The 16006-nt window shown below is 34.8% G+C and overlaps 1 non-coding gene across 1 annotated transcript; it reads right to left on the bottom strand.

Moving 5' to 3' along the window:
- Positions 1-260: 260 nt before the first annotated feature.
- Positions 261-367, bottom strand: LOC139869906 (small nucleolar RNA R71). The gene has a single exon (XR_011766488.1). It is a non-coding gene; the product is annotated as a small nucleolar RNA R71 (small nucleolar RNA).
- Between the last annotated feature and the right edge of the window lie 15639 nt (positions 368-16006).

Raw genomic sequence — 16006 nt, 5'->3', positions numbered from 1 at the left:
ACATGATAACTAATCAATGACAATATAGTGGTACGCCAAAAGAAGATCCAAACGAACATCTTCATACCTTTAATAGGATCTGTACTCTATTCAAAATCAGAGAAGTTGAGGATGAACAGATCTATCTCATGTTATTTCCCTGGACTTTAAAGGGAGAAGCCAAAGATTGGTTAGAATCGTTACCTGAAGGAGCGATTGATACATGGGATGTTTTAGCTGAAAATTTTCTTAAAAGATTCTTTCCGGCATCTAAAGCCGTGAGACTTCAAGGAGAAATTGTTACGTTCACGCAAAAGCCAAATGAAACATTATATGAGGCATGGACAAGATTCGGAAAGTTGTTGAGAGGATGTCCTCAGCACGGTTTAGACACTTATCAAATAGTACAAATATTCTACCAAGGTGTCGACGTTGCTACACAAAAAGACATCGGCACAGCAGCTGGTGGTTCCATTATGAAGAAAACAGCAACCGAAGCTCACAAAATTATTGATAATACCGCCTCCCACTCACATGAGTGGCATCAGGAAAAATATATTTTTCGTTCATCTAAAGCTGCTAGATCCGATTCTAGCCATGACTTTGATTCCGTTTTTGAAAAAATAGATGCTTTCGAGAGACGAATGGAAAACATGACTAAAGATATTCACGCAATACGAATCAGTTGTGAGCAATGCGGTGGACTACACTTAACGAAAGATTGTCACATTGAGCAAACGATGAAACAACGAGAGAATGTTTCCTACATGAATCAAAGGCCGGGAAATAATTATCAACCGCCAAGGCCAAACTTTAATTGAAATCAAAACATTCTTTACAATCCAAATGGACCCAACAATAACTCGTATAACCAATAAGGTCCGAATAACCAACCAACTCAAAACAACACTTTCAATTAACAAAGACCTGGCTTGTATAAACCACCACAACAAACCAAAGAGAAAAAGCCAAATCTGGAAGAAATGATAGCAAAGCTAATGGAATCTCAAACATAATTTATTACATCTCAAACCTAAACAAATGAGAAGTTTAATCAGTCATTTATAACTCAACAAGCTTCCATTTTGAATTTAAAAAAGCACATAGGTACTCTTGCTAGCATGATGAGTGAGAGGGAACAAGGAAAGCTACCGAGTAATATTGAAGTAAATCCTCAGAATGAGAATGTTAATATGGTTTTAACAAATTCTGAAAAACCAGCACCAGAAGACGGGAAGGTTTTAGATGTGAGTAACAATGAAGAAGTTACAACACCACCACCACCCGAGTATGTAAAGCCAGTGGTGGCACCATACAGACCACCCATCCTGTTTCCAAGAAAAGGAGTTGAGTATGACCAAGTGATAGGTAATAAAGTTTGTGATACCTTTGAAAAGAAGAAGAAGAAGAATAAGAAAGTGCAAGAAAAAAACCGTAGAAGTAAACCCAGTGAAGACAGTTCCACCAAAACTTCCACCAAGGTTGGGTGATCCGGGTGAATTTAGTGTGAGTGTTATGCCTCTTTCATTATATAAGAGATTAGGAGTAGGTGATCTAAGTCCAACGAAAATGAGTGTTCGACTCCTTGATCAAACCATTAAGCACCCAGTTGAAATTGCTGATAACCTACCCGTTCAAGTAGGTAATTTAACCTTTCTAGTCGAATTTATTGTCATTGACATAGAAGAGGACTCAAACATTCCTCTAATTTTAGGTCGACCATTCTTAGCGTCCACCGGGGCGTTATTTGATGTAAGAGAAGGTAGAATGACACTTAGTAATGGTGAAAAATCGATCACCTTTGTGATTCGAAAGCCTAAATCTCCACCAACCAAAACCGTTGAACCAATAAAAACGATTGGTAAAAACCATATTGTTTTACCAACTCCAATGGTAGTGCTTAACAATAATAAAAAGCCTAAGTGTGGGGAAGATGAAGTAACACGTACCTAATGATGACTTGATAACAAAGAACCCCGTTGTTGATATGAAATTAAATGACCCCGTTATTAACAGTTCAATGAAGAAACTTATTAAACGGATTCGCGATGCTAGAACCAAGGGGAACTCTAAGTTATGTAACTGGTCAGTATCCAATCTATCGCCTAAAGAAAAGGCGAAACTAGTTGAATTTATGGATATTACACAAGAATCTGACCAATGGCTTAAAGCAAAAGTCACAGATATGCAAGTTGATTATTGAAATGTCCCGTTCTTATTGATTAAAAACGTTCCATATTAATTGATTTCGTTGCGAGGTTTTGACCTCTATATGAGACGTTTTTCAAAGACTGCATTCATTTTAAAACAAACCATAACTTTTATTTCATCAATAAAGGTTTAAAAAGATTTACGTAGATTATCAAATAATGATAATCTAAAATATCCTGTTTACACACGACCATTACATAATGGTTTACAATACAAATATGTTACAACAAAATAAGTTTCTTGAATGCAGTTTTTACACAATATCATACAAACATGGACTCCAAATCTCGTCCTTATTTAAGTATGCGACAGCGGAAGCTCTTAATAATCACCTGAGAATAAACATGCTTAAAACGTCAACAAAAATGTTGGTGAGTTATAGGTTTAACCTATATATATCAAATAATAATAATAGACCACAAGATTTCATATTTCAATACACATCCCATACATAGAGATAAAAGTCATTCATATGGTGAACACCTGGTAACCGACAATAACAAGATGCATATATAAGAATATCCCCATCATTCCGGGACACCCTTCGGATATGATATAAATTTCGAAGTACTAAAGCATCCGGTACTTTGGATGGGGTTTGTTAGGCCCAATAGATCTATCTTTAGGATTCGCATCAATTAGGGTGTCTGTTCCCTAATTCTTAGATTACCAGACTTAATAAAAAGGGGCATATTCGATTTCGATAATTCAACCATAGAATGTAGTTTCACGTACTTGTGTCTATTTTGTAAATCATTTATAAAACCTGCATGTATTCTCATCCCAAAAATATTAGATTTTAAAAGTGGGACTATAACTCACTTTCACAGATTTTTACTTCGTCGGGAAGTAAGACTTGGCCACTGTTGATTCACGAACCTATAACAATATATACATATATATTAAAGTATGTTCAAAATATATTTACAACACTTTTAATATATTTTGATGTTTTAAGTTTATTAAGTCAGCTGTCCTCTTTAGTAACCTATAACTAGTTGTCCACAGTTAGATGTACAGAAATAAATCGATAAATATTATCTTGAATCAATCCACGACCCAGTGTATACGTATCTCAGTATTGATCACAACTCAAACTATATATATTTTGGAATCAACCTCAACCATGTATAGCTAACTCCAACATTCACATATAGAGTGTCTATGGTTGTTCCGAAATATATATAGATGTGTCGACATGATAGGTCGAAACATTGTATACGTGTCTATGGTATCTCAAGATTACATAATATACAATACAAGTTGATTAAGTTATGGTTGGAATAGATTTGTTACCAATTTTCACGTAGCTAAAATGAGAAAAATTATCCAATCTTGTTTTACCCATAACTTCTTCATTTTAAATCCGTTTTGAGTGAATCAAATTGATATGATTTCATATTGAACTCTATTTTATGAATCTAAAAAGAAAAAGTATAGGTTTATAGTCGGAAAAATAAGTTACAAGTCGTTTTTGTAAAGGTAGTCATTTCAGTCGAAAGAACGACGTCTAGATGACCATTTTAGAAAACATACTTCCACTTTGAGTTTAACCATAATTTTTGGATATAGTTTCATGTTCATAATAAAAATCATTTTCTCAGAATAACAAATTTTAAATCAAAGTTTATCATAGTTTTTAATTAACTAACCCAAAACAGCCCGCGGTGTTACTACGACGGCGTAAATCCGGTTTTACGGTGTTTTTCGTGTTTCCAGGTTTTAAATCATTAAGTTAGCATATCATATAGATATAGAACATGTGTTTAGTTGATTTTAAAAGTCAAGTTAGAAGGATTAACTTTTGTTTGCGAACAAGTTTAGAATTAACTAAACTATGTTCTAGTGATTACAAGTTTAAACCTTCGAATAAGATAGCTTTATATGTATGAATCGAATGATGTTATGAACATCATTACTACCTTAATTTCCTTGGATAAACCTACTGGAAAAGATAAAAATGGATCTAGCTTCAATGGATCCTTGGATGGCTCGAAGTTCTTGAAGCAGAATCATGACACGAAAACAAGTTCAAGTAAGATCATCACTTGAAATAAGATTGTTATAGTTATAGAAATTGAACCAAAGTTTGAATATGATTATTACCTTGTATTAGAATGATAACCTACTGTAAGAAACAAAGATTTCTTGAGGTTGGATGATCACCTTACAAGATTGGAAGTGAGCTAGCAAACTTGAAAGTATTCTTGATTTTATGAAACTAGAACTTTTGGAATTTATGAAGAACACTTAGAACTTGAAGATAGAACTTGAGAGAGATCAATTAGATGAAGAAAATTGAAGAATGAAAGTGTTTGTAGGTTTTTTTGGTCGTTGGTGTATGGATTAGATATAAAGGATATGTAATTTTGTTTTCATGTAAATAAGTCATGAATGATTACTCATATTTTTGTAATTTTATGAGATATTTCATGCTAGTTGCCAAATGATGGTTCCCACATGTGTTAGGTGACTCACATGGGCTGCTAAGAGCTGATCATTGGAGTGTATATACCAATAGTACATACATCTAAAAGCTGTGTATTGTACGAGTACGAATACGGGTGCATACGAGTAGAATTGTTGATGAAACTGAACGAGGATGTAATTGTAAGCATTTTTGTTAAGTAGAAGTATTTTGATAAGTGTCTTGAAGTCTTTCAAAAGTGTATGAATACATATTAAAACACTACATGTATATACATTTTAACTGAGTCGTTAAGTCATCGTTAGTCGTTACATGTAAATGTTGTTTTGAAACCTTTAGGTTAACGATCTTGTTAAATGTTGTTAACCCAATGTTTATAGTATCAAAAGAGATTTTAAATTATTATATTATCATGATATTATGATGTATGAATATCTCTTAATATGATATATATACATTAAATGTCGTTACAACGATAATCGTTACATATATGTCTCGTTTCAAAATCATTAAGTTAGTAGTCTTGTTTTTACATATGTAGTTCATTGTTAATATACTTAATGATATGTTTACTTATCATAATATCATGTTAAATATATATATAACCATATATATGTCATCATATAGTTTTTACAAGTTTTAACGTTCGTGAATCACCGGTCAACTTGGTTGGTCAATTGTCTATATGAAACCTATTTCAATTAATCAAGTCTTAACAAGTTTGATTGCTTAACATGTTGGAAAAATTTAATCATGTAAATATCAATCTCAATTAATATATATAAACATGGAAAAGTTCGGGTCACTACAGTACCTACCCGTTAAATAAATTTCGTCCCGAAATTTTAAGCTGTTGAAGGTGTTGACGAATCTTCTGGAAATAGATGCGGGTATTTCTTCTTCATCTGATCTTCACGCTCCCAGGTGAACTCGGGTCCTCTACGAGCATTCCATCGAACCTTAACAATTGGTATCTTGTTTTGCTTAAGTCTTTTAACCTCACGATCCATTATTTCGACGGGTTCTTCGATGAATTGAAGTTTTTCGTTGATTTGGATTTCATCTAACGGAATAGTGAGATCTTCTTTAGCAAAACATTTCTTCAAATTCGAGACGTGGAAAGTGTTATGTACAGCCGCGAGTTGTTGAGGTAACTCAAGTCGGTAAGCTACTGGTCCAACACGATCAATAATCTTGAATGGTCCAATATACCTTGGATTTAATTTCCCTCGTTTACCAAATCGAACAACGCCTTTCCAAGGTGCAACTTTAAGCATGACCATCTCTCCAATTTCAAATTCTATATCTTTTCTTTTAATGTCAGCGTAGCTCTTTTATCGACTTTGGGCGGTTTTCAACCGTTGTTGAATTTGGATGATCTTCTCGGTAGTTTCTTGTATAATCTCCGGACCCGTAATTTGTCTATCCCCCACTTCACTCCAACAAATCGGAGACCTGCACTTTCTACCATAAAGTGCTTCAAACGGCGCCATCTCAATGCTTGAATGGTAGCTGTTGTTGTAGGAAAATTCTGCTAACGGTAGATGTCGATCCCAACTGTTTCTGAAATCAATAACACATGCTCGTAGCATGTCTTCAAGCGTTTGTATCATCCTTTCGCTCTGCCCATCAGTTTGTGGATGATAGGCAGTACTCATGTCTAGACGAGTTCCTAATGCTTGCTGTAATGTCTGCCAGAATCTTGAAATAAATCTGCCATCCCTATCAGAGATAATAGAGATTGGTATTCCATGTCTGGAGATGACTTCCTTCAAATACAGTCGTGCTAACTTCTCCATCTTGTCATCTTCTCTTATTGGTAGGAAGTGTGCTGATTTGGTGAGACGATCAACTATTACCCAAATAGTATCAAAACCACTTGCAGTCCTTGGCAATTTAGTGATGAAATCCATGGTAATGTTTTCCCATTTCCATTCCGGGATTTCGGGTTGTTGAAGTAGACCTGATGGTTTCTGATGCTCAGCTTTGACCTTAGAACACGTCAAACATTCTCCTACGTATTTAGCAACATCGGCTTTCATACCCGGCCACCAAAAATATTTCTTGAGATCCTTGTACATCTTCCCCGTTCCAGGATGTATTGAGTATCTGGTTTTATGAGCTTCTCTAAGTACCATTTCTCTCATATCTCCAAATTTTGGTACCCAAATCCTTTCAGCCCTATACCGGGTTCCGTCTTCCCGAATATTAAGATGCTTCTCCGATCCTTTGGGTATTTCATCCTTTAAATTTCCCTCTTTTAAAACTCCTTGTTGCGCCTCCTTTATTTGAGTAGTAATGTTATTATGAATCATTATATTCATAGATTTTACTCGAATGGGTTCTCTGTCCTTCCTGCTCAAGGCATCGGCTACCACATTTGCCTTCCCCGGGTGGTAACGAATCTCAAAGTCGTAATCATTCAATAATTCAATCCACCTACGCTGCCTCATATTCAGTTGTTTCTGATTAAATATGTGTTGAAGACTTTTGTGGTCGGTATATATAATACTTTTGACCCCATATAAGTAGTGCCTCCAAGTCTTTAATGCAAAAACAACCGCGCCTAATTCCAAATCATGCGTCGTATAATTTTGTTCGTGAATCTTCAATTGTCTAGACGCATAAGCAATCACCTTCGTTCGTTGCATTAATACACAACCGAGACCTTGCTTTGATGCATCACAATAAATCACAAAATCATCATTCTCTTCAGGCAATGACAATATAGGTGCCGTAGTTAGCTTTTTCTTCAATAACTGAAACGCTTTCTCTTGTTCATCATTCCATTCAAATTTCTTCCCTTTGTGCGTTAATGCAGTCAAGGGTTTTGCTATTCTGGAAAAGTCTTGGATGAACCTTCTGTAGTAACCAGCTAGTCCTAAAAACTGGCGTATGTGTTTCGGAGTTTTCGGGGTTTCCCACTTTTCAACAGTTTCTATCTTTGCCGGATCCACCTTAATACCTTCTTTGTTCACTATGTGACCGAGGAATTGAACTTCTTCCAACCAAAATGCACACTTTGAAAACTTAGCGTACAATTCTTCCTTCCTCAATACTTCTAACACCTTTCTCAAATGTTCACCGTGTTCTTGGTCATTCTTTGAGTAAATAAGTATGTCATCAATGTAAACAATGACAAACTTGTCAAGGTATGGTCCACACACTCGGTTCATAAGGTCCATGAACACAGCTGGTGCATTAGTTAAACCAAACGGCATGACCATAAACTCGTAATGACCGTAACGTGTTCTGAAAGCAGTCTTTGGAATATCATCTTCTTTCACCCGCATTTGATGATACCCGGAACGTAAGCCAATCTTTGAATAAACAGACGAGCCTTGTAGTTGATCAAATAAGTCGTCGATTCTCGGTAGTGGGTAGCAGTTCTTGATGGTAAGTTTGTTCAACTCTCGGTAGTCGATACACAACCTGAATGTACCATCTTTCTTCTTGACAAACAAAACAGGAGCTCCCCACGGTGATGTGCTTGGTCGAATGAAACCACGCTCTAAAAGTTCTTGTAATTGGCTTTGCAGTTCTTTCATCTCGCTGGGTGCGAGTCTGTAAGGAGCACGAGCTATTGGTGCAGCTCCTGGTACAAGATCTATTTGAAATTCAACGGATCGATGTGGGGGTAATCCCGGTAATTCTTTCGGAAATACATCGGGAAATTCTTTTGCAATGGGAACATCATTGATGCTCTTTTCTTCAGTTTGTACTTTCTCGACGTGTGCTAGAACAGCATAGCAACCTTTTCTTATTAGTTTTTGTGCCTTCAAATTACTAATAAGATGTAGCTTCGTGTTGCCCTTTTCTCCGTACACCATTAAGGGTTTTCCTTTTTCTCGTATAATGCGAATTGCATTTTTGTAACAAACGATCTCTGCTTTCACTTCTTTCAACCAGTCCATACCGATTATCACATCAAAACTCCCTAACTCTACTGGTATCAAATCAATCTTAAATGTTTCGCTAACCAGTTTAATTTCTCGATTCCGACATATATTATCTGCTGAAATTAATTTACCATTTGCTAATTCGAGTAAAAATTTACTATCCAAAGGCGTCAATGGACAACTTAATTTAGTACAAAAATCTCTACTCATATAGCTTCTATCCGCACCCGAATCAAATAAAACGTAAGCAGATTTATTGTCAATAAGAAACGTACCCGTAACAAGCTCCGGGTCTTCATGTGCCTCTACCGCATTAATATTGAAAACTCTTCCACGGCCTTGTCCATTCGTGTTCTCCTGATTCGGGCAATTTCTAATAATGTGGCCTGGTTTTCCACATTTATAACAAACTACATTGGCATAACTTGCTCCGACACTACTTGCTCCGCCATTACTCGTTCCGACACCATTTGTTCCTTTCGTTCTATTAACCCCTGGTCCGTAGACCTCACACTTCGCCGCGCTATGACCATTTCTTTTACACTTGTTGCAAAATTTGGTGCAGAACCCCGAGTGATTCTTTTCACACCTTTGGCATAGCTGCTTCTGATTGTTGTTGTTGTTGCGGTTATTATTGTTGTTGGGATGATTGTTGTAGTTGCTGTTGTTGTTGTTGTTGTTGTTGTTGTTGTTGTTGTTGGGCCGTTTGTTGTAGTTGCGATTGATGTTGCGATTGTTGGGATAATTGTTGCGATTATTGTTGTAATTGCTGTTGTTGTTGTATTGGTGATTCTTATCACCGTTTTCCTCCCACTTTCTTTTGACTTGCTTCACATTGGCCTCTTCAGCAGTCTGTTCTTTAATTCTTTCTTCAATCTGGTTCACTAGTTTGTGAGCCATTCTACATGCCTGTTGTATGGAGGCGGGCTCGTGTGAACTTATATCTTCTTGGATTCTTTCCGGTAATCCTTTCACAAACGCGTCGATCTTCTCTTCCTCATCTTCGAATGCTCCCGGACACAATAGGCACAATTCTGTGAATCGTCTTTCGTACGTGGTAATATCAAATCCTTGGGTTCGTAACCCTCTAAGTTCTGTCTTGAGCTTATTGACCTCGGTTCTGGGACGGTACTTCTCGTTCATCAAGTGCTTGAATGCTGACCACGGTAGTGCGTACGCATCATCTTGTCCCACTTGCTCTAGATAGGTATTCTACCATGTTAACGCAGAACCTGTGAAGGTATGCGTAGCGTACTTCACTTTGTCCTCTTCAGTACACTTACTTATGGCAAACACCGATTCAACCTTCTCGGTCCACCGTTTCAATCCAATCGGTCCTTCGGTTCCATCAAATTCCAAAGGTTTGCAGGCAGTGAATTCTTTGTAGGTGCATCCTACACGATTTCCTGTACTGCTAGATCCAAGGTTATTGTTGGTATGTAGCGCAGCCTGTACTGCGGCTATGTTTGAAGCTAGAAAAGTACGGAATTCCTCTTCATTCATATTCACGGTGTGTCGAGTAGTCGGTGCCATTTCCTTCAAAATAGTTAAATGGAACAAGTTAATCATACAGAATATTAAGAGTAGTTAATAGTATTTCGTAGCATAATATGAACTCATTTATAAAAGCTTTTTCTTCATATTAGCGTTTTATAAGTTTAAATTCGGGTAGTACCTACCCGTTAAGTTCATACTTAGTAGCTAATATATAATTCAACTACTACAATTCTATATGAAAAACTGATTGTAATAATATTTCGCGTTCAAACTTTTATACAATATTTTACAAACTTACAATACCGCTTATTTTACATAAAGCATGAAATATAGCACACAATAACTTTGATACAAGATAGTTGTGAAGACAATTCAAGCTAGTACACAAGTCGTTCGGCAAAGGCAATAAAGACACGTAATTCATACGTCCAGAAACAAGTCATGCATTCTGGTTTTACTAGGACTACTTCCCATCCTTGGTCTTGTGCAACATAACCGTTATGGCCGTTGATAAGACAGCGTGTTGTAACGTCATCAAAGGGACGAGGGTTACGTAATGTCCAACAGTCCCGTAATAATCTAAAAACCTCATTTCTTACCCCAATTACCGACTCCGTCACTTGTGGAAACGTTTTGTTTAATAGTTGTAGCCCGATGTTCTTGTTCTCACTTTGGTGAGAAGCGAACATTACTAATCCGTAAGCATAACATGCTTCTTTATGTTGCATGTTAGCCGCTTTTTCTAAATCACGAAGTCCAATATTCGGATATATTGAGTCAAAATAATTTCTTAACCCGTTGCGTAAAATAGCATTTGGGTTCCCCGCAATATATGCGTCAAAGTAAACACATCGTAACTTATGGGTTTCCCAATGTGATATCCCCCATCTTTCAAACGAAAGTCTCTTATAAACCAAGACATTCTTGGAACGTTCTTCGAATGTCTTACAAACTGATCTCACCTTAAATAGTTGTGCCGAAGAATTCTGGCCGACTCTAGACAAGATTTCATCAATCATGTCTCCGGGTAGGTCTCTTAAAATATTGGGTTGTCTATCCATTTTGTGTTTTTAAACTGTAAAATAGACAAGAGTTAGATTCATAAAAAAATACTTATTAATACAAGCAATTTTTACATATATCATAAAGCATAAGCACACTATATTACATATATTACACCACACGAATACAACTATCTTATTCCGACTCGCTCATTTCTTCTTCTTTGGTTTTGGTTCGTTTTGCCAAGTTTCTAGGGATATATGATGTTCCCCTAATACGAGCCGTCGTTATCCACATTGGTTTAGAAAAACCTGGTGGTTTAGAGGTTCCCGGGTCATTGTTACAACTTAAGGACTTCGGGGGTTGACGATACATATAAAGTTCATCGGGATTGAAATTAGATTTCTCAATTTTTATGCCCTTTCCCTTATTATTTTCTTTTGTCTTTTTAAATTCAGTTGGGGTAATTTCTATAACATCATCGGAATTCTCGTCGGAATCCGATTCATCGGAGAATTGGTAATCCTCTCAATATTTTGCTTCCTTGGCGGAAACACCATTGACCATAATTAACCTTGGTCGGTTGGTTGAGGATTCTCTTTTACTTAACCGTTTTATTATTTCCCCCACCGGTTCTATTTCTTCTTCCGGTTCCGATTCTTCTTCCGGTTCCGATTCTTCTTCTGGTTCCGACTCTTCTTCCGGTTCCTCTTCGGGAACTTGTGAATCAGTCCACGAATCATTCCAATTTACATTTGACTCTTCATTATTATTAGGTGAGTCAATGGGACTTGTTCTAGAGGTAGACATCTATAACATAATATCAAACACGTTAAGAGATTAATATATCACATAATATTCATATGTTAAAAATATATAGTTTCCAACAAAAATGTTAAGCAATCATTTTTAAAGAAAACACGATCGAAGTCCAGACTCACTAATGCATCCTAACAAACTCGATAAGACACACTAATGCAAATTTTCTGGTTCTCTAAGACCAACGCTCGGATACCAACTGAAATGTCCCGTTCTTATTGATTAAAAACGTTCCATATTAATTGATTTCGTTGCGAGGTTTTGACCTCTATATGAGACGTTTTTCAAAGACTGCATTCATTTTAAAACAAACCATAACCTTTATTTCATCAATAAAGGTTTAAAAAGATTTACGTAGATTATCAAATAATGATAATCTAAAATATCCTGTTTACACACGACCATTACATAATGGTTTACAATACAAATATGTTACAACAAAATAAGTTTCTTGAATGCAGTTTTTACACAATATCATACAAACATGGACTCCAAATCTCGTCCTTATTTAAGTATGCGACAGCGGAAGCTCTTAATAATCACCTGAGAATAAACATGCTTAAAACGTCAACAAAAATGTTGGTGAGTTATAGGTTTAACCTATATATATCAAATAATAATAATAGACCACAAGATTTCATATTTCAATACACATCCCATACATAGAGATAAAAGTCATTCATATGGTGAACACCTGGTAACCGACAATAACAAGATGCATATATAAGAATATCCCCATCATTCCGGGACACCCTTCGGATATGATATAAATTTCGAAGTACTAAAGCATCCGGTACTTTGGATGGGGTTTGTTAGGCCCAATAGATCTATCTTTAGGATTCGCGTCAATTAGGGTGTCTGTTCCCTAATTCTTAGATTACCAGACTTAATAAAAAGGGGCATATTCGATTTCGATAATTCAACCATAGAATGTAGTTTCACGTACTTGTGTCTATTTTGTAAATCATTTATAAAACCTGCATGTATTCTCATCCCAAAAATATTAGATTTTAAAAGTGGGACTATAACTCACTTTCACAGATTTTTACTTCGTCGGGAAGTAAGACTTGGCCACTGTTGATTCACGAACCTATAACAATATATACATATATATTAAAGTATGTTCAAAATATATTTACAACACTTTTAATATATTTTGATGTTTTAAGTTTATTAAGTCAGCTGTCCTCGTTAGTAACCTATAACTAGTTGTCCACAGTTAGATGTACAGAAATAAATCGATAAATATTATCTTGAATCAATCCACGACCCAGTGTATACGTATCTCAGTATTGATCACAACTCAAACTATATATATTTTGGAATCAACCTCAACCCTGTATAGCTAACTCCAACATTCACATATAGAGTGTCTATGGTTGTTCCGAAATATATATAGATGTGTCGACATGATAGGTCGAAACATTGTATACGTGTCTATGGTATCTCAAGATTACATAATATACAATACAAGTTGATTAAGTTATGGTTGGAATAGATTTGTTACCAATTTTCACGTAGCTAAAATGAGAAAAATTATCCAATCTTGTTTTACCCATAACTTCTTCATTTTAAATCAGTTTTGAGTGAATCAAATTGATATGATTTCATATTGAACTCTATTTTATGAATCTAAAAAGAAAAAGTATAGGTTTATAGTCGGAAAAATAAGTTACAAGTTGTTTTTGTAAAGGTAGTCATTTCAGTCGAAAGAACGACGTCTAGATGACCATTTTAGAAAACATACTTCCACTTTGAGTTTAACCATAATTTTTGGATATAGTTTCATGTTCATAATAAAAATCATTTTCTCAGAATAACAACTTTTAAATCAAAGTTTATCATAGTTTTTAATTAACTAACCCAAAACAGCCCGGGGTGTTACTACGACGGCGTAAATCCGGTTTTACGGTGTTTTTCGTGTTTCCAGGTTTTAAATCATTAAGTTAGCATATCATATAGATATAGAACATGTGTTTAGTTGATTTTAAAAGTCAAGTTAGAAGGATTAACTTTTGTTTGCGAACAAGTTTAGAATTAACTAAACTATGTTCTAGTGATTACAAGTTTAAACCTTCGAATAAGATAGCTTTATATGTATGAATTGAATGATGTTATGAACATCATTACTACCTTAATTTCCTTGGATAAACCTACTAGAAAAGAGAAAAATGGATCTAGCTTCAATGGATCCTTGGATGGCTCGAAGTTCTTGAAGCAGAATCATGACACGAAAACAAGTTCAAGTAAGATCATCACTTGAAATAAGATTGTTATAGTTATAGAAATTGAACCAAAGTTTGAATATGATTATTACCTTGTATTAGAATGATAACCTACTGTAATAAACAAAGATTTCTTGAGGTTGGATGATCACCTTACAAGATTGGAAGTGAGCTAGCAAACTTGAAAGTATTCTTGATTTTATGAAACTAGAACTTTTGGAATTTATGAAGAACACTTAGAACTTGAAGATAGAACTTGAGAGAGATCAATTAGATGAAGAAAATTGAAGAATGAAAGTGTTTGTAGGTGTTTTTGGTCGTTGGTGTATGGATTAGATATAAAGGATATGTAATTTTGTTTTCATGTAAATAAGTCATGAATGATTACTCATATTTTTGTAATTTTATGAGATATTTCATGCTAGTTGCCAAATGATGGTTCCCACATGTGTTAGGTGACTCACATGGGCTGCTAAGAGCTGATCATTGGAGTGTATATACCAATAGTACATACATCTAAAAGCTGTGTATTGTACGAGTACGAATACGGGTGCATATGAGTAGAATTGTTAATGAAACTGAACGAGGATGTAATTGTAAGCATTTTTGTTAAGTAGAAGTATTTTGATAAGTGTCTTGAAGTATTTCAAAAGTGTATGAATACATATTAAAACACTACATGTATATACATTTTAACTGAGTCGTTAAGTCATCGTTAGTCGTTACATGTAAATGTTGTTTTGAAACCTTTAGGTTAACGATCTTGTTAAATGTTGTTAACCCAATGTTTATAGTATCAAAAGAGATTTTAAATTATTATATTATCATGATATTATGATGTATGAATATCTCTTAATATGATATATATACATTAAATGTCGTTACAACGATAATCGTTACATATATGTCTCGTTTCAAAATCATTAAGTTAGTAGTCTTGTTTTTACATATGTAGTTCATTGTTAATATACTTAATGATATGTTTACTTATCATAATATCATGTTAACTATATATATAACCATATATATGTCATCATATAGTTTTTACAAGTTTTAACGTTCGTGAATCACCGGTCAACTTGGTTGGTCAATTGTCTATATGAAACCTATTTCAATTAATCAAGTCTTAACAAGTTTGATTGCTTAACATGTTGGAAACATTTAATCATGTAAATATCAATCTCAATTAATATATATAAACATGGAAAAGTTCGGGTCACTACAATTATGGTCCAAAAGAAATTGACAATGAAGTTAATCACAATTTCGACACCACAGCTACCTAAGTGTGGGGAGATTCAAATGTTCTAAAAATAAAATGTTGTCTAGAGTTAGTTGTTCTGTTCTCGTGTAGTTCCGAGAATGGAATCCGATTGGTCTTTTCCACTAGCAGACACTAAAGAACTAGTTTTCTCCCTCCATTCTGAATTTTTGTTTTGTAGGTTTTGTATGAAATTAATATGCTTTTTAAATTTAAGTTTTGCGTGATTTTTTTAAAAAAAATAAAATTTACTTTATTTCACTAAGTTTAAAAAATGATTTCTAAAATTCGTCGTAAGTTAAAAACTAGGTCATGGAACCGAAATTGCTTTCCCCGAGGGCGGGGCGAAAAATTTTATTATCATTATTTTAATATTATTGATCTAAAGTATGCCAATATATATATATATATATATATATATATATATATATATATATATATATGTAGTTTATCTTATGTAAAATAGGGTAAAACAGCGCACTTTCAAAAAATGACATTAAGTTCAGCAAAAGATACTAATTTTGACAATAAGACGCAAAACATATGTGAAATTAAAACAAAAGGAATGAACGATGAGGCGCGCCATCTATCATTCGACGAGCTTAGTAATTACAAACTATGTATTTTTAATCACTTTTCTACACTAATCACCCTCATGAATTTATAATTATAGTCTGATTTCATG

Source organism: Rutidosis leptorrhynchoides, chromosome 9 (assembly GCF_046630445.1).
Source record: "Rutidosis leptorrhynchoides isolate AG116_Rl617_1_P2 chromosome 9, CSIRO_AGI_Rlap_v1, whole genome shotgun sequence".
In the NCBI taxonomy this organism is placed as follows: Eukaryota; Viridiplantae; Streptophyta; class Magnoliopsida; order Asterales; family Asteraceae; genus Rutidosis; species Rutidosis leptorrhynchoides.
This window is presented reverse-complemented; position numbering and strand designations above follow the sequence as displayed.